The sequence below is a fragment of the Xenopus laevis genome, chromosome 4L (genome assembly GCF_017654675.1).
Source record: "Xenopus laevis strain J_2021 chromosome 4L, Xenopus_laevis_v10.1, whole genome shotgun sequence".
Lineage (NCBI taxonomy): Eukaryota > Metazoa > Chordata > Amphibia > Anura > Pipidae > Xenopus > Xenopus laevis.
The window spans coordinates 135,076,750-135,097,555 of NC_054377.1; the positions used below are offsets into that span (position 1 = coordinate 135,076,750).

The 20,806-nt window shown below is 38.2% G+C and overlaps 1 pseudogene; it reads left to right on the forward strand.

The window, feature by feature from the left end:
* Positions 1-20,806, forward strand: part of LOC108713583 — a 185,664-nt pseudogene that overhangs the window by 78,195 nt on the left and 86,663 nt on the right.

The window sequence follows — 20,806 nt, forward strand, 5'->3', positions numbered from 1 at the left end:
TTCAAAAAACGTAGAAAACTGCTCTAGAAGGTCCCCATAGGCTAACATAGCACTTCGGCAGGTTAAGTTTGGCGAAGTATTGAAATTAAAGACAGTACTTTGATTATCGAATGGTCGAATATTCAAACTATTTTACTTTGAATCAAAGTCATAGTATCCTATTCGATGGTCGGAGTATTACTTCGAATTTCGAATTTTTTTACTTCGAAAATTCCCACAAATTCACTTTGACCCTTGATAATTCTGCCCCTAAATGTATTATTTAAATGTCTTGGAATTACACAATCACAGCTAGCAGGCAGGGGCCATTTTGTGGACACTGTTTTTTAAGACAAGCTGTGTATCACCCCAAAATCTTGTGTATTTACTACAATGGGGCCCTAATGCCCATGTGCAGTGCTCTAGACAATAATAGAGTGTGAGGAGGGAAGGGGAAATGTGAGGAGAGCAGGGACATGTGGCATTGCTGAATGGAAAGCGAAAGTAATTGACTCAGACATAGAGGTCGGGCAGATAATATTTGATTGACAGCTCAGATATTTAAACACCTTTTGTACAGGTTTGGAATTTTTAATGAAAAAAAGAATTTGAGTTCCATGTTTAATTTGTAAAGAACTTTTATTATGCAGCTTTTTATGTGTAGGTCCACTTTTAAGGCTTTGCTGTTGCAGGGAATGAGGATTTAGTTTGCATTAAGTGCTTCTTCAGCAATCTTGAGATAATCCTCCCCTACTTATTTAATACACACACAAACACACACACAAACACACACACAAACACACACCCATACATATATATATATATATATATATATATATATATATATATATATATATATATATATATATATATATACACACAAGGGAAAGTTGTGCTCACCACTAGTTTTTAAAACCATTAGGCGGGGGTGCAATGAGGGTGTGACCACAAAATACATATAGACAAATACAAGATTCCTCTGCACTCAACCCATTATCAATATATTTAAGACAGAGACATTTTGTGCATACTGCTACTGAAAAATGCCTTATCCTTTAAACCACAAATAATAAAAAAAGAAACCAATTACAAATTGCCTCAGAATATAGAAACTCTCAATTTAGAATTAGAAAAATGTGATGTTGGGAAGATAGGCTCTTAAAATTCATAGTACACCCAATAGAATACAAAAATAAAAGTTAAGTTGAACAAAAACTCACAAAACTAGCGCTTTTCTATTGGAAGTATATATATATATATAGTCAACTACAAGATTCCTCTGCACTCAACCCATTATCAATATATTTAAGACAGAGAAATTTTGTGCATACTGCTACTGAAAAATGCCTTACCCTTTAAACAAAACAGGGACTGTTTGTCCATATATTGCAATATATTTAAGCTGGCCAACTCAGTCACAGTCATCCCAAATCTGGCCAATCCTATGCTCAATTTTCATCTGATTCATTAAGAATTCTATGGTTTAATTATACATTTTACAAAGGGACTAAGTTTTACCTGCAACTTACTTGCTGCTTTCAAAGTAAAACTCCCAAACTTGGCTGCCCATTTTTACTTCGAATCGAATTCAAAGTCGTAGTATCCAAAAAACTTACTTCGAATTTCTTAACTTCGAAAATTCTCTCTAATTCACTTCGACCCTTGATAAATCTGCCCCTAAATGTTGTTTTTTTATATTTACTTTTTTTTTTCTAAAATATGATTTCTCAATGTCTAAAATAGGAGAATCATGTACAGTTAAGTGCAGTGCAATTTTGGGGCAAGTCACCATGTTTTTTTTTACCCACAATGCAGCACCCCCCATTCCAATTTTATTTCATGTCTGAGGTGACGATGCATCTGTTGCAGTTGCAGCCGATGCTTTTAAACTCGGAAGTAACTGGAGTAATTGGACTCAAAATCGGAAGTAACTGGACTAAAAATCTTTGGAGTTGGGTTGTCATTCTAAGTGCAGTTGTGCTGCGTCTAATGATGCGTCTATTGATAGAGGCCACTGTGGGAACCTTGTAGCTATTGCCACCTTATTACCCTGCATCAATAGCCGTACTTACACACAATTTGAACCAGGAGGTGGGAGAAATACAGCACAGATTCATGCAACTGTTGCACTTTTTTTCCCGTAGCCGCAAATGCGGTCACAAATGGCCCTTAGGAACCAATTAGAGGCAAATTATCGATATTCTTAAAATTCCCACTGTTCCCGTGCAACATGATAATGTTTCAAACAGACAAATTAAATGAATTACTCTAATAATGTCTGAGAAAACACATGCAGCTTCTCTGTAACAGACGGGGACACTGAAAAACGCTTGATATTGATTGTGGTTTCCCAGCATTGATCCCAGAAGTGCTGATTTCATTTATAAAAAGTTCCTTCGTACTAAGCGGCCCCGGCAAAGGGGCACGAAGCGCCAGTGTTTAACCCACGAGCCGGTGCCAGTGGCTGTGTTTAGTAGAGAGACATTTATCTATCTTATCTACCAGGGATCTTTTGTAATTGTACCCACCACATAGTCACTGTCTCTACTTGCATGTTGTGCTCTGCTGGCTGATACATGGCATAAATCTTTTATAATGTCTTTAAGGGACCCGAGTCTCCCAGACAGTGCAGCAGGTCAGTTTCTTTACAAAGATGCTTTGTCAAATTGATGATTGCCCGGAGCTGCAATGTAACACCACTTGGGCCTGCAAGTTCTTTCTGTAGAGCATTTCAGAGAAAATAGATTCCATCCTTATTTATGCAAGCATGTAAGTGCAAACAGGCTGCCGTTTGTAAAAAGCACCAGTCATTTGTGTTAAAGGGGTTGTTCACCTTACAAACACATTTTTCAATTCCGTTTTTAGATTGTTCCCCAGAAATAAAGACTTTTTTCAATTACTTTCCTTTATTTATTTTTTACTGTTTTTCCAAAATTTAAGTTTAAAGTTGAATGTTCATGTTGAGTCCTGCAGCGGGTCGGGTACCCGCGGATTGCAGATAGAAGTTTCTGGAGTGGATATAGATGCAGGTCTGCGGTTCTCCGGATTTGTGGGTCGGGTCATGGGTCTTCTCAATAGAGAGTTTTACTCCTTTTTTTCTGATCATGCCTACTTCTAAAGATGTCACTTCCGGTTTACAATGACAGCACTTCCTGTTTTATTCATTTTTTTCTGATCATGCCTACTTCTAATGATGTCACTTCCTGTTTCTTGATGGTCAGCGGATTGTAAAAAGGGTTGCGGATAAGTTACTAATAAATTGGTTCCACGCAGACTCTAAACTGTTACAATTTTGCAACATTTATTTGATCCATTTCTCAGCAGGATCTCTGGAGTATTAGCAACTATTGTATCAATTTTAACAGCTGCCTGTAATGAAACCCAGAGATTCTGCTCAGCAGGGACAAAGATAAGAAATGTATCAACTAACTGTATCAATTTAGAACAGTTTAACGGGTTGGCGACCCCCCTCCCAGTGCTGCTTCAGAACGTGAAAAATTAGACTTTACACTTCAATATTAGAAATTGGTCACACATAGAAAATAGAAGGTCATTGGAGAAAGTCATTATTTCTGCTGATCTTTCTAAAAACAACTAGTTGTTTGAAGGTGAACCACCCCTTTTAATTCAAAGGCAACTGAAAAAGAATACAGGTATGGGATATAATCTCTGGAAACCCGTTATCCAGAAAGCTGGGTGTGCAAGCTGGTAACTATATTTGTGTCTATGTCTCCCATACAATCCATTTTATCCAAATAAGACAAATTTTGTTTAATAATAAAACAGTAGCTTGTACTTGATCCAAACTAAGACATAATTAATCCCCATTGGAGGCAAAACCAGCCTATTGGGTTTATTTTATGTTTATATTATTTTCTAGTAGACTTAGGGGCAGATCAATTCGAGTATTCGGGTTGTTAACCCCAAACTTGCTGATTCAGGTTTTTTACATTCTAGTTTTGTGTTGTGAGTTTATTCGAGGTCTAAAAAAAGCTCACATAACTCTAAAATTCAACTTTTGATTAATAACCCCCTTAATGAATGAAGATCAGAATTACAGAAAGATCCATTATCCAGAAAACCCCAGGTCCCGAGCATTCTTGATATTAGGTCCCATACCTGTACTGTACTTCCTATTTCAATCGTTCTCACTACCCCAGCAGCAGGATGTATGAAATCTTCCACTGGCTAATATATTTAAGGAATACTGTATATACAGAAGTACGATCCAAGAAGTATGAAAACATAACTGTATAATGCTACATGCTTCTCACTGTTCATTATGTAAAGGAGGTATAATTTTAGAACTGATTTATCAACGTTCTAGTTTGAGTTTTTACAGCGATTAAAGCTTTTTTTGTGTGCTAAAACTCACAAACTCAAACTATAACTTGAAATCAACTATTTATTAAGCTACAAAATGCTAAACTTCAGCATATAAAAGCTTGCGTCGTCCTAGGTGAATTGAATCTGTTTATTCAATTCAAGTTTTTTGCGAGTTTTTATTTTTTTGGACTTTGTAAATTTCAGGTATTTGAGTTTTTTCAACAGTTTTATTCAGTTGAGTTATTTATTTTCCTGTATAACACTCCTGTTTTTTTCTAAATTGGGAGTTTCATCAAAGTCAGAGCACAAGTCACATGACTGGGGGCAGCTGGGAACTGACATGTCAGATTTTAAAATTAAATATAAAAAAAAATATGTTTGCTCTTTTGAGAAATGGATTTCAGTGCAGAATTCTGCTGGAGCAGTACTTTCTCCAACTTGGTTGACTTAAAGGTGAACCACCCCTATACCATTTGCCAAATACTCATTGGTTTTCGAGATAGACTTTCTATTTCTGAACCATCTCTCGTTAATATAATTTCTTTGTTCAAACAGGTAACCAAGAAGGTGAAGATCATGCAGATGTTTCACAAGCCGGTCAGTCGGGCTGTGCAAGGAGATCGTCTGGGGATTTGCGTGACTCAGTTTAAACCTAAACTGCTGCAAAGGGGATTTGTATGTGCCCCAGAATCTTTGCACACTATTCATGCAGCTGTAATATCTGTGAGTAAAGGATCCCTGCAGACCAAGGCCAAGTTTCACATAACGGTCAGCCATGAAACCATCATGGCTAAAGTAACTTTCTTTAGCCTCCCTCCTGCAAATTTCAGTGAAGAATTACCAGCAAATGTGTTTGATTTTGGGAAGGAGTATCTGTACCAGAATGGCTACATTACCAAAGATTCCAAGAACTCAGAGCAGGACAAAGTGGACAACCACCAGGGAGAAGAAGCTGTACCTAAACAGCTTTGGGCCCTATTAGAATTCGAAAAACGCCTGTGACATACCCCAAGTTGTGTCTTGTGATTGGGTCCAAGTTAGACACCGACATCCATTCCAACACCTGTAGACTTGCGTTTCACGGTGTCTTGCTGGAAGGCGTAGAAGTGAAAAAGTATTCTGAAAGCTTTCTTCCCAGTCTAAAAGTCTATAAACTGAAGCACAAGGAAGGCCAGGTGGAGCTGGTAAGACCATATATTGCTTTAGGGCAGTTATTTACTAAACTCCAAATGCAAAAATCATGAAAAATGTGTGTTTTTTTTGTTCTTCATACTTTTAAAAACCACAACGTTTTTGGAATTTATTAAACCCCGAGGATGGAAAAGTCCGAATCAGAAAATCCGGCATCTCAGACCTGTCAAGGTTGCATATGTCTATGGGAGAAGTCCCAATAATTTTTTGATGTGCGCTGGGTTTCGTGCAATACCCCAAAGTTTTACGAGTATTCGGGCAAAAAAAAAAGGTTTTGGGTGGAAAATCTGAAAAAAAAATAGTGAAAAAAGGATGAATTTTTTTTTTCAATCACTTTCCATCTTTTATTTTTTACCATTTTCCCAGAATTGAAGTTTAAAGTTTATTGTTTGTTGGTGTTTCAGTCTGGCAGCTCAGTAATTCAGGTGCAGATTCTGAACTTTCAATTTGCTCCATTAGTTGATACATTTATTTGATACATTTCTCAGCAGTATCTTTGGAATATTAGCAACTGTTGTATCAATTCAAAACAGTTGCCTTTAATGAAATTCAGAAAAGTATCAGCTATGGGGCAGATTTACTAAGGTTTGAATGGTAAACACAAGTTTTTGAAACTTTTTTTTGTGGTCAAAACTCACAAATTCGAATTTAAAACCACCAACTTGAATCTGAATGTAAGATTTATCACATCTCGACCCTGGAAACAGTTCTAATTCGATTATTCTCTACCTGAAACCTGCTGAGTTCATGTAGAAGTCAATGACAGAAGTCCCTTGAACTATTTGAAGATGTTAATAATAGTCATGAGCCAAATTTTTGCCATGTTTCGATTTGAAAATGACGCCCCATACACTCCAATGGTAGAAAACAAATGCCGTGCGTTAAAAAATTGTCACGCACTTTTATGGAAAAGTCTTTATTTCTGGTCAACTGTCTGAAACCAACTGAACTGAAAAAGTGTTTGAAGGAGAACAACCCCCTTTAAGAAAAATAGGAAAACCACAAATTTTTAGAGATTCGTATAGTATGAACCTGTTGTTGGTGAGTAACTTAACTGCTAGCTATAATGGAAACATACCTCCCAACATTTTGGAAATAGAAAGAGGGACAAAAAGTTTTGACCACGCCCATTTTTGTGACCACACCCCCTAATTACCATGTTAATTTTACAACATGTGTCAGCTTGTGAAAGTTTGAACACATTCAGTGTTATATTTAAGTGTTATTACAGTTTTGCTAATGAAGGTGAATTGTCTTTTAAGTAGGGATACACCGAATCCAGGATTTGTTTCAGGATTCGGCCTTTTTCAGCAGGATCCTTCTGGCCAACCGAATCCTAAAGGTGGCCATACACGGGCCGATAAAAGCTGCCAACAGACCGAGTCGGCAGCTTATTGGCCCGTGTATGGGGCCCCCCGACGGGCTTCCCCAATCGAAATCTTGCCGAAAGTCGGCCAGATCTCGATCGGATGGGACTAAAAAGATCTGACCGCCCGTTTCCATTCGTTGGGATCCGATCGTTGGGCCCTAGGGCCCACGATCGGATCAGCCCGATATTGCCCACCTCAAGGTGGGCATATCGGAGAGAGATCCACTCGTTTGGCGACATTGCCAAACGAGCGGATCTCTCCGTGTATGGTCACCTTTATTTGAATATGCAAATTAGGGACAGGGAGGGAAATCGCGTGACTTTTTGTCACAAAACAAGGAAGTAAAAAATGTTTCCCCTTCCACCCCTAATTTGCATATGCAGATTCAGTTTGGTATTCGGACGAATCTTTCGCAAAGGATTTGGGGGTTCGGCCAAATCCAAAATAGTGGATTCGGTGCATTCCTACTTTTAAGCTGCAAGTCAGTTTCACCGAGACCTGCAAATCTTAAATTGTGACAATTGTTTCTTCGTTTATCTTAAATTGTTACAAAAGTGCACCTGCGACATATTCGGGGCTCTCTGGCAAAAGCCAATTAAGTTTTAAAAACTTTTTCTGGCTGTTAAGTGCAGGAGATTCAAAGAGAAAGTCGGGGCATTTCAGTAACAATCTGGGACTGTGGGTTGAGCTGGCAAAATCAGCACTGTCCCGCGACAGTTGGAAGGTATGCGGAATTAGTAAAATATCATTAAGGCACTTATTTATATGTTTAATAAACTCAATGAAGATGGATGGGTAGTTGCTGCTTATTCCCTATTGCAAGACGAATCAAGCTCTACAGAGTCACGCGGCTTCAAATATCCGAAAATCCGTTGTCAGCATTTGAGTTTTTTTGGTTTTGAACATAGTGGAATATCCCCCTTATAAAAGAATCTTTATGATCTGCTAAATACACGAATGCTGAGTCATTTTTATATGTTCCTGCTGTTAATTTACTGCAGTTCGCTCAAAAGCAGTAAAACCCCTCCGTCCCTGGGTTATGAGCCCACTTGGGCCCTGTAACTAATAGTGCGGCTTTGCCATGTCGTTATCTGCTGACTGCTGAGGGGAAGCCAAGTACCTCAGTGCCCTTATCTGGGGTTCCGCATTATTTATTGATTTACGGACAGTCAGCGGGAGGGCAAGCAGAACCCCGGAGACTAGAGCAGGTTTATGAGCACTTTACAAGCAGAGACTTGAGTACAATCTAATTATGAGAACAGAAGCAAAGGTGTGCCAAGTCTCCAGCTATTCAGAATATGTCCTTGGCTTTTTTTCGGTTTGGCAGGGCATTCTGGCAACAATAAGCATTTAATAATGAAGCATCTGTAGCCCTATGGATGCCCTCGCACTTTACGTCTCAGTTACTAGACCCTGTATTGAGTAGCTACATGTCTTTTCCATTTGATTAAAATGAAAGGGATTGTTCACCTTTGCGTTAACTTCTAGTATGATGTAGAGAGTGATTTTCTGAGACAATTTGCAATTGGTCTTAATTTTTTTATTATTTGTAAGTTTTTGAGATATTTATAGGGATGCACCAAATCCACTGTTTGGGATTCGGCCGAATCCCTGAATCCCCAAATGCTTTGTAAAGATTCAGCCAAATCCTGATCCGAATCCTAATCCTAATTTGCATATGCAAATTAAGGGAGGAAAATGTTTTTATTTAATTACTTTCTGACAAAAATTCACATGATTTTCCTTCCTGCCCCTAATTTGCATATGCTTTTCAGCCAGGCACAAGCATTCGGACAAATCCTGATGAAAAAGGTAGAATCCTGGCCAAACCCCGAACTGAATACTGGATTCGGTGCATCGCTAGTTATTTAGCTTTTATCCAGAATTTCTCCAGTTTGCAATTTCAGCAATCTAATTACTAAGGTCCAAATTCCCCTAGCAACCATGCATTGATTTGTATAAGAGACGGGAATATGAATAGGAGAGGCCTGAATAGAAAGATGATTAATAAAAAGTAGCGATAACAATACATTTGTAGCCTTACAGAGCATTTGTTTTTAGATGGGGTCAGTGACCCTCCCATTTGAAAGCTGGGAAGAGACAAATTAAGAAATTAACTAATTTCTTCAGTGCTGGTGGAAATTCGCTGCAAATTCGCGCCTGGCGAATACATTTGCCCATCACTAGTGGCAACACTTTTACACAAAATTTACAGAGGTTACTATGATATTGTAACTATCCTGTAGAAATACATCATGGAGGCAAAACAATCCTATTGGTTTTATTTATATTATTTATTTATTTATTGATTGATTTTTTTTCTTTGACAGATATCATATCCGGAAAATCCCATGTCCAAAGCATATATATATATATATATATATATATATATATATATATATATATATATATATATATATATATATCTACACACACATAGTCATATATATATGGTCTTGTAAATGTACTTGCTGTTAAAACAAGGCAGTTTATATTCTCTACACTACTGGTTCTGACTCCTGAAAAAAAACAGATTAACCTGGAGAAGAAATGAATTATCCTGAAGTCAGAACTAAGAATAATAGAAAGGAATAAACAAATTCTGTTTTTAATTACAAATAATACATTTAAACCAATAGAAAATCTTTAAAGAATGTATATTGGAAAGTTGCTTCAATGTTTTTTTTTTTTATTATTATTATTGCAAACAAAATGTTTTCGGGTTAAGGACCCCTTATGTTGCTTAGATCATGATTAATGTTTCAAAGATTTGGAGAGGAAATGATTTTAATGATTTGATGTAATAATTCTGGGGTGTATTTGCAGATGCAAAGGTGAACGATTTCTTTCTAGAAAACCCAGGAATTACTTGAAAACGTCAGGAAAAAGGTGCGCTTCAATGTGCTTTCAGGTTTGGGTTTACATGTCCCCTAGCAGACGCCAGGATAAATATTTCACCTGCTTTGAAGTCTGCTTCCAGCTTTGTTTTGTTCTGGCTCAGTGCTGCTGGCTTGCTAAGTGGTATCGGGGCTGAAGGCAGGCAAATAAATAGTAATGCTGTGTGCAAACGCCTAATAAAGAGTCATCGGGCAGGAATAAAAGTAAAATGTATTGACTTATCACATTTATGAGCTCCCAGTGGATTTTCAAATGTCTTTTTTTTATTGCACAGTCATTTATTGATATCATTGAAATTTTCACCTCCTGTCAAAGGGCATCATTTTAATTCCAGGTCTCGTGGAAAAAGCTTTTTATGTGGCTGATCCCCCTCTCCCCTTCCATGAGTTGATTCAGTTTAACCTTAATAAATAGTGCCAGATATTCTAACTGGCCCAAAATGCATTGCGTTCAGAATTCTGCATTTACCCCAGATGTAATAAAGGGGTGGTTCACCTTCAAACAACTAGTTGTTTTCAGACAGATCACCAGAAATAACGACTTTTTCCAATGACTTTCTATTTTCTATGTGTGACTGTATTTCTAATATTGAAGTGTAAAGTGTAATTTCTCACCTTCCGAAGCAGCCCTGGGAGGGGGGTCGCCGACCCTGTAAACTGTTCTAAATGGATACATTAAGTTGATACATTTCTTATCATTGCCACTGCTGAGCAGAATCTCTGGGTTTCATTACAGGCAGCTGTTAGAACAGTAGTTGCTGATACTCCAGAGATGCTGCTGAGAAATGTATCAACTAATGGAGCAAATTGTAACAGTTTAGAGTCTGCACCCGAATTACTGAGCTGACTCTAACACCAGAGACACGAACATTCAACTTTAAACTTAGATTTTGGAAAAAAACAGTAATAAATAAATAATGGAAAGTAATTGAAAAAAGTCTTTATTTCTGGGGAACAATCTAAAAAGAACTGAGCTGAAAAAAGTGTTTGGAAGGTGAATAACCCCTTTAAGGGGCAGACTTATCAAGGTTCGAATAGTAAATCAAGATTTGCACATTAAAATTTTAATCCCCCTGTTTGAATATGAGATTTATCACATCTCGACCATGGAAACAGTCCTAATTCAACTATTCTCCACCTAAAACCCACCGAGTTCACGTACAAGTCAATGGCAGAGGTCCTTTGAGCCATTTGGAGTTGTTTATAACTTTTCTGACATTTGAGTTTTTTTTTTCAGATAAAAACTCCATTTGTACGAATCAAATACGATTCAAATTTTCGGGTCAGAAGCATTAGATCGAATATTAGACATTCCAATTTTTCTCTTAAATAACCTCCCAGTTGAATTGTGAGTATATTCGAATTAAAAAAATTCACATGAATTTAAATTTGACTTGATAAATGGGCCTCTAAGGGGCAGATTTATCAAGGGTCGAAATTGAAAATTAAAAATTTGAATTTTTGAGTTTTTAGAAACTGTCAAATTTGACTAGGGAGTTATTCATATTCGAATCATGATTTTGTCACACTTTTTCCCCAAATCGGTTGCCTGAAAACCCCAAATTTATCAGATTATTTGGATATACCCAGCACAAACCATGATATCTTCAAACTGGAATAGGAACATCTCCCACTGACTTATACAGGACCTCGACGGGTCTGAGATGGTGGATTTTCTTTTTCTCTGTAATAATAAAACAGTACCTTTTAGTTGATCCCAACTAAGATGTAATTAATCATTATTCAAGGCAGAACAGTCCTATTGGGTTTATTTAGGGGCACAGTTACCTAGGGTCGAATATCGAGGGTTAATTTACCCTCGATATTCGACTGCCGAATTAAAATCCTTCAACTTCGAATATCGAAGTCGAAGGATTTAGCGCAATTCATTCGATCGAATCAAACGATTCGCAGGATTTTAATCCATCGATCGAAGGATCATCCTTCGATCAGAAAAACCTTGGAAAGTTTATGGGGACCTTCCGCATAGGCTAACATTGGCCTCGGTAGGTTTTAGGTGGCGAACTAGGGGGTCGAAGTTTTTTTTAAAGAGACAGTACTTCGATTATCGAATGGTCGAATATTCGAACGATTTTTAGTTCGAATCGTTCGATTCGAAGGTCGTAGTCGAAGGTCGAAGTAGCCAATTTGATGGTCGAAGTAGCCAAAAAAAACATTCGAAATTCGAAGTTTTTTTCCTCTATTCCTTCACTCGAGCTTAGTAAAAGGGCCCCTTAATGTTTACATGATGGTGATCTAAATTATGGAAAGATCCCTTATCTGGAAAATGCCATTTCCCAAACATTCTATATAACGGATCCCATACCTGTTTGTATTCAGTCGCCTATCATATTCCAGTCTCTCATTCAAACCACTGACATGTTGTTAGGGTTGTTGTTATGGACCCCAGCAACTAGCTGCTGAAATTCCAAAACTGGAGAGTTGCTGAACAAAAGATCAATAGTCCAAAATGTGTTAAAATAAGAAACATCGCAATCATAACAAACGTTAAAACAAATTCAAATATAAGTTTTTTTAAAAGGTAGAGTGCGCTATCGATTACTGATAGATTAATTCCCAGGGACCTGTATAGGGAGACAATATATAGAGTAGTATGTCCAGAAAAGAACCTTTACAGATTTTCTATGGAACTACTCACAGATTTGGTGTTTTGAATGAACGTATATCGTCTCCGATGTGTTCCTGCAATACAGAGGCTTCAAATGGTGTTATATCGTAAGGGCTGCCGGTATCACCCTGCGAGATGTTTTCCACTTACCGGATCGTGGTGAGAAGGGGACTTAGAGTGTAGCGTGTGTTCCTCAAGGTGCCCTGTCGTCCAGGGTTGCGCTTCCTTGTTGGCGAACAGAAAGTATTATCGCCTATTCAGAGCGACTGCTAGACCGGATATTTGCGGCGTCTCTCCACGTATGTTGGCGTTCGTGCCGTTCTTGGATTTCTCCGCTTTGCAGGTTCAGTGGTCCAGAATGTTTGGGGACAAACTTTTCGGCAAAGGTATAAGGGTTAATTTCAGATAAATTAACTCCAAAAGGCCTGAATATAGAAATTGATTTAAAATGTTTTTTAATGGAATAAGTTTTATACGAATTCGATCAATTGCTACCTATTTAATCATGTATTAACTACTTGTTTTTCATTGTCAATTTTAATCTATTTATTGACTGTAAATTAACTGTGATCGTTTTTAACTATAAGGGAATGTTAGCAATTAGCTAATTGCCAATTAGGCTAATGTGTTTAAACCTCTATTTAACTTGTGACGTGTTAATACACGTGTGATGCCCCTGAGGAAGTATCAGGAGATATGAAACGCGTTGGGCTAGAACTAACTAAATAAAATTTATCTGAAATTAACCCTTATACCTTTGCCGAAAAGTTTGTCCCCAAACATTCTGGACCACTGAACCTGCAAAGCGGAGAAATCCAAGAACGGCACGAACGCCAACATACGTGGAGAGACGCCGCAAATATCCGGTCTAGCAGTCGCTCTGAATAGGCGATAATACTTTCTGTTCGCCAACAAGGAAGCGCAACCCTGGACGACAGGGCACCTTGAGGAACACACGCTACACTCTAAGTCCCCTTCTCACCACGATCCGGTAAGTGGAAAACATCTCGCAGGGTGATACCGGCAGCCCTTACGATATAACACCATTTGAAGCCTCTGTATTGCAGGAACACATCGGAGACGATATACGTTCATTCAAAACACCAAATCTGTGAGTAGTTCCATAGAAAATCTGTAAAGGTTCTTTTCTGGACATACTACTCTATATATTGTCTCCCTATACAGGTCCCTGGGAATTAATCTATCAGTAATCGATAGCGCACTCTACCTTTTAAAAAAACTTATATTTGAACACAGTGGACAGGTGGATCCACAAAAACCAGCAGTGCAGCTTTTATCATACAGATTTGAGTGACCGCGCAAACCTCAACCCTATACCGTTAAAACAAATTCCACTTACGTAATTCCATTTCACTAGAATTAGGGGCCTAAACCAAACCATGAATAACAGCCCTATACCATTATTCTACCATTCTACTGTGTATGCCAACAACTTTTCCTGGCACTTGCCAACCCCAGATTTGTCTGTCAAACTGCCAGATGATGAAGGGTGATTCACTGCTTTATAAAGGTGTCTATGTACTTTTGGCATGTAGCATACTTTGTATTGTAAACTACACTGGTGCACAGACTGATATAAATAATCAACTTTATTCTTACATTGTTGCCTATGTTGGTGCCATATGAGTAAAGTACATTTATTAAAATTTGAGATCACAGGGGAAAAAAAGGGATTTCAAATACATTACAGCTTGTGTTTTTAAGACTCAAATATTTGGGCCAAAAAATGTTATTCAAATTACACTGAAAAACTTCTTATTGCAAAGAAAAAGGAAATACCTTTAAAAACTGTAAAATGATATTTTACAATGGACTTTATGTCAGAGAGCCTTCCTGTAATTCTGATACAGGTATGGGACCTGCTATCCAGAATGCTTGGGACCTGGGGGTTTTCTGGATAACGTAATTTGCATTGTCATACCTTGAGACTAGTAGAAAATCATTTAAACATTAAATAAACCCAATAGGCTGGTTTTGCTTCCAATAAGGAATAATTATATCTTAGCTGGGATCAAGTACAAGTTACTGTTTTATTAGTACAGAGAAAAGGGTAATATTTTTTTTAAAATTTGGATTATTTGGATAAAACGGAGTCTATGGGAGACCGCCTCTCAGAGTTTTCTGGACAACAGGTCCCATACCTGTATTGGATTTAAAAAAAGAAATTCCATAACTGTTCAATAATAGGGTAGAGCTAAGTTTAAAGGGATACTGTCATGGGAAAATGTTTTTATTTTCAAAATCAGTTAATAGTGCTTCTCCAGCAGAATTCTGCACTGAAATCCATTTTTCAAAAGAGCGAATCAGCAGAAAAGAAGATGGGGAGCTACTGGGGCATCTTTGGAGACACAGATCTTTACTGCTAAAGGGCTGTGGTTGCCTTGGGCTGGTACAGAAGCACAAAACATAATATACAAAATTCTAGCTAATTCTTTAGTTAAGCGTTGCTTCTCCTTTAACCAAGAACATTGTTTCAAAGCATTTCCTTGTAAATAGAGGTTCCAGGGCTGCAGATGCCCTCTCTGCTTTGTCCCAGTGCATCACCAACAATCACTTTACCTTCAACAGCTTCCTGGAGATACAGTGGGCAAAGTCATGTATTCAAAGTAGGATCTGACTCATTCTACAAAACAAAAGGGCTGAGCAAAGGCAAACAACAAATTATTAAAATTTTTATTATGCTTCACTAATTTTAGGGTAAATGTTAAACTTTACATAATTTGCCTTTATCGCATTTAGGGAAATTGGACATATAAGGCAATCTTAATGCTGAACATAATTATGAGCCAATGTGGGAATGCGAAGACAAAAGCCGTACAAAAGTCCTTAAAATAAACATCGAAAGTGAACGTTATTCTGCCAGATCTAAAAATAGCAGTATATGTATATGCATTAAGTACAGAACCAGAATTCTGCCAAAGACCCAAATTAGGAACATCTGCTTTATTTCTGGGCATCTTTCTGCTGAATGTTTGGAATGATATGTTTTGCTTGGATTTGCTACCTGGCAGGTACATCCAATTGTTTTTATTTGTTCTTCCATTATTCCATTAGAGCAACAAAGATTTGTTATATTCTACGATTAGTCTCTTCAGTTTAGCTTTTAAATTGCCCATGTATGACCTATGTTGACAGCTGTTAGACTTCAAATAGAAAGAAAAGACAACCTTTTCCATGGATATGTGGTTGGGCAAGATAGCTTTGGGTAATGAATTTGCTCCATGTATGATCACACTACAAAGATGTGATTATTGGCCTCAGGGCACAAGGGTGTCTCCCACCTACTCTGGTGGTTCTTCCAGTTTATTTTATTTTTTTGGGAAGATTCGGCACCAGAGCGACGTCACTTCCGGTGATGGGAAAGTTAGTTGGTCTATTGCGGGTAATATAATGTGAACATGTGGGTCAAATTGCGGGTTACTAACGGTCGCTGGCGTAATTTCGCTAGCGAAGGAGATAGACTCTAGCGCTACTTCGCTAGTCACTAACGCTGGTGAAAATTTGCCAGCGTGACTTCATTTCGGTGCACCGATTTACTAACGGTCGCCGGTGTAACTTTACTAGAGAAGGAGATGGACTCTAGCACTACTTCGCACTTCGCCTTCACCACCTCAGACCAGGCGAAGTGCAATAGAGTAGATAGGGATTCCTCAAAAAAAAAGTCCCAAAAAACGCTGGTGACTTCTCATTTTTCAGGGTGATAGGCTGCAAAAGATCGTAAATTTTTTCTGGGGTAACTGGCTTCCCCCCTACATTTCCTAACATATGGCACATAAACTATACACTGGGCTCATGTGTAGGGCAATATAACAATTCTATTTTATTTTATTAAGGTTCCCTGGGCTTGTGTAATGTAATGTATTGGCTGCAACATATACGTCCATTCAACTTTAACTGCCTGCCATATACAAATTAGCCAACGCTAGCGAAACTTCGCTTTGCTTGCCGCAGTAACGCTAGCACAACTTCACTAGGGCTCATAGCCCTGGACGCAACTTCAGATTTTAGTGAATTAGCGTTGTCCTGGCAAATCTACTCCTAATGAAGTGTTGACTGTGAGCGAAGCCATCGCTGGTGAATTTCGGACGTTAATGAATTTGCCCCATAGCCTCTGATTAAGTGCACCTTGGCACAAAAGGCATAAGGCTTCTGAAATGTTGTTGATATATATTTATATATATATATATATATATATATATATATATATATATATATATATATATATATATATATATATATATTTACAGTAGTAATAGATCAGCACACTCATTGTAGAAGTGAATAAAGTGTTTTTATTGGTAACACAGCATTGTTATCCTGTTATGCTGTGTTACCAATAAAAACACTTTATTCACTTCTACAATGAGTGTGCTGATCTATTACTACTGCATATTATGAACATTGATTGTGCACCTCTGCTCTACTGGAGATCGAGTGCGGACACCCAAAGCATTTATATATATATATATATATATATATATATATATATATATATATATATATATATATATATATACCTCCCAACATTTTGGAAATAAAAAGAAGGACAAAAAAGTTGGAGTGCGTAGCGCGGTGAATTTTTTTGTGACCACGCCCCTTTTGTGGCCACACCCCCTAATTACCATGTTCATTTTACAAAATTTGTTATTACAGTTTTGCTAATGAAGGTGAATTGCCCTTTAAGATGTGAGTCTAACATTTCCGAAGGGATTTATCTTATATTGTTACAATTAATTATTTGCCTTTATAGATATAGATGTATTTTTTTTTTACTTTTTTTATACACTTGTGTATGCTTCTAATGCCACTTTACCAATTTTTGCTGTTAACAACCAGATTTGGCCCAATAACTGGAAGACTGAATCAGTCAAAGACCTGAATCGCATGGGTAATCCTACAAATCACACATAGGTGCTATTTTGGCACAGAGCAATAATAATACATGCTATTAATGCTTGATAGAGTGGGCTTCAATTACAGGGCTCCCTTGCAGCTTCATGATTCAACAAACCAGCATATACCTGAGGCTGAACACAAATAGCTGCAAGTACATTAGTGCATGGTACATTGAGGGGTGCAGTTCTGCGACAATTACTGTGGCTAGTGCTGTGCTGAATTTTAATCAATAAGACCTGACAGCTACAGGCTGTTGCCGGAATAGATTGTGCCGTGCATTTTAGCATTTCTAAGCAGATCCCATTAAAGTGAGGGCCACAGAAAAAAAAATATGGTGTAAGAGAGGGAACTGGAGTGAATATAAATAGAAATGCTTTGAAAATATTGTGTTCTAGGTCTGTATAGAGTAACAATGTTACTTTATATGTCTTACAGGTCAATGACGATTACAGTATAATTGGCTGTTCCTGACCAACATTCAACTATTTGTGAGGCTAAAGGTCAAACTCTCTACCGGAGAAGATGGTGTAATTGAAGGAAGCTTTGGACAAAGCGGTAAATTTAAAATAAGGATACCGAGTGAGTACATTACTCTATTATTTTTGGCTGTGAAATGGTCTAATGAATGTTCATAGAATAATAAAATGAAAGCAAATTTCCGCAGTCTTTAAATTGACAAAATTAGAGTTTCTTAAGCTTTTTTTGGGTCCCTATCTGTGGGAAAAGAAGTTTACATTTCACTGACAAAGGACCTGTTTTTTTAACCCTGGATTCAATGATGTTGCTGGACTACAATTTCGAGAATCCTTCTGGTAAAGAATGTTGGGAGCTGTAGTCAGCAACATCTAGGGCCCAACATATAGAAAGAAAGGGCTATAAGTAGTGATGGGCGAATTTGCGCTGTTTCGCTTCACCGAAAAATTAGCGAATTTGCCGCAAAATTTGCGAAATGGCGAAATATTTGCAAAACGGCGCCGGCGTCTTGTTTTTGACACCGGTGTCTTTTTTTTTAAGCCGGCGTTCGTTTTTTGACACCGGCGTCCCTTTTTTATGCCGGCGTCGTTTTGCGAATTCGCCCATCACTAGCTATAAGGCATTCTGCAAAAACTGCAATAGAAGCCCAACTTTAACTTCATTTAGAGTATATTTCCCATTGAGTGAGAGAGTTATGTGGAGATGGATACATGTGCCTCCTGTGCTGAAAAAAGGTGAACTGATTTTTCCATTTTATGCAATATTACTTATAATTGCTTACATCAGCAGGAAGAGAAAATATATTCTGTTTTTTATACAATACTGTACAGGTTAAAGGGACACTTTACTGACCAATACATTGTGCAGGGCTTCAAAAACTATTCCACCATTTCTTTTATTGCACTTTTTATATGAGGTTACCTCATCAGAGCAGTCATTGCTGCTCACATTTATATGAATAAATACCAGTTACAATATATGGGGCTTTATCAAAACAGAAATAAATACAGTACTTTTAATGGGACCCTGCCATGACGGTTTTGCCCAGAAAGCATGTGTCGCGATCGGCACCCAATACCAGAACAAGTGCCAAGCACCCTGGTCTCGGCTCGGCTTCACCAGTAGTGTGACCACCGTTGGGCTTCGGGAGGAGCCCTCAGCTTACTTGGGTGCCACCTGGACTTAACGAGAGGTGCAAGGCGAGATGTTCTGGCTGGCGAAGGGGCACAACTGTTAGCAGAGTCTTTTGGGCCGAAGGTCACGGTACAAATGGAGCAGGCAAGAGAATCATCAGACAGGCTGGGTCGAGGCAGGCAGATAAAAAGAATTGTCAGGCAGGCAAGGGTCAAACCGGGTTGTCAATCAAGGGGTAAAGCAGGAAGAGTTGTCGAAGGCAGGCAAGGGTCAGGATACAGAATGCAGAATAGTTAGGAACAGGCTGGGTCAAACACGGGTAATTAAACAGACAAGATACGGAACAAGGCACAAGGCTCAGGAAACCACTAGAAACAAGTTCTATCATGGGCACTGGCTGGGGGTCAGAATGGGCCTTAAATACAATAAATTTTCGCGCCAAAACGTGCGCCAATGCGCGCTGCCGTAATCATGCCAGCGCGCTTGTACCTTTAAGAGAAATCTAGAAATCAAGATGGCGCTGGATCCGGTGCCAAGGAACCACGCTGCAGGCGTCCCCGCTGATAGCGCGGCGGGCGTTCCCGCTGCACAGGTAATATTGTTACAGCATGCTAGATATTACGTCTTGGGTTTGGAATAGAGATTTTCACTCCCAAACCACTAAAATTCAACCCTGCTCACTCTATAGCAGTGATCCCCAACCAGTGGCTCATGAGCAACATGTTTTTCTCCAACCCCTTGGATGTTGCTCCCAGTGGCCTCAAAGCAGATGCTTATTTTTGAATTCCAGACTTGGAGGCAAGTTCTTATAAGCAGAGCCTCCTGTTGACTGCCAGTCCATAGACTGAGAATAGCTAATATAAATATAGATAAATAGCCAATCACAGCCCTTATTGGAATCTTAAAGAGGAAAACATTCTTCATTGTTTCTGAAATAATCAAGTTTATTTTCACTATTCCTATCTCAGCATCTGCTTCTCCTCATTCTGTCTTCATTCAGGAGTTGGGTGTCAGATGAATGATCCAATATATCTTATAGGGGGGCTCCTTTTGCCTAGAAGATGTATTAGAGCTCACTCTATTAAAATCCCCAGACATCATGTCTCTCTACATGCAGAATTTGTGCAAAAGGCAGTTATTTTGTTAGATTTTGTTTGTACTGGAATCAGTTATTTGAGTGAGCTCTAATTCATCTGCTAGGAAAGGAACCCCCCTATAAGATATATTGGATCATTCATCTGACACCCAACTGCTGCATGAAGACAGAATGAAGAGAAACAGATGCTGAGAGAGGAACAGTGAATATAAAATTCTGAATTATTTCAGAAACAATGCAGAATTTTTAATTTATTGTATTTAGAACGTTTCTTACTTCACTATGAGGAAGCTTATACTAAAATTTAATTTCTATCGTGATAGTTCCCCTTTAAGGAACTTTTTGCATGCTTATGTTGCTCTCCAACTCTTTTTATATTTCAGTGTGGCTCACTTTCAATGAAATAGAAAATACCGTGGCTATTTTAGTTAGCTGGGTTTCTTTATACTCAGGATCTTGGCCTAAGCGGAATCAAGTCAGGAACTGGAGACCTGTGTAACCATAGAAGACACCACATGTAATGTTTTGGGGGTCACCGAGGGGAAGTTTAGACTATTAGAAAAGCTTAGTCAGACTGTGTTTTCATTCTCTTCGCCTTGTATTTATTTTCAGGGGGAGCACAAATATTCAGTGCTGATTTAACAGTTAAAACAAGATGGGGAAGAGGGGCTTGTATGACACAGCTCATGTGAACTGCAGTTCACATTCCATTGCCAGGTCAATGTTGCTTTTTTAATGTGCCTGCATCCTGTTTGTGGTTTGTTTATTTCATTAAAAGCAACTGATCAGATTC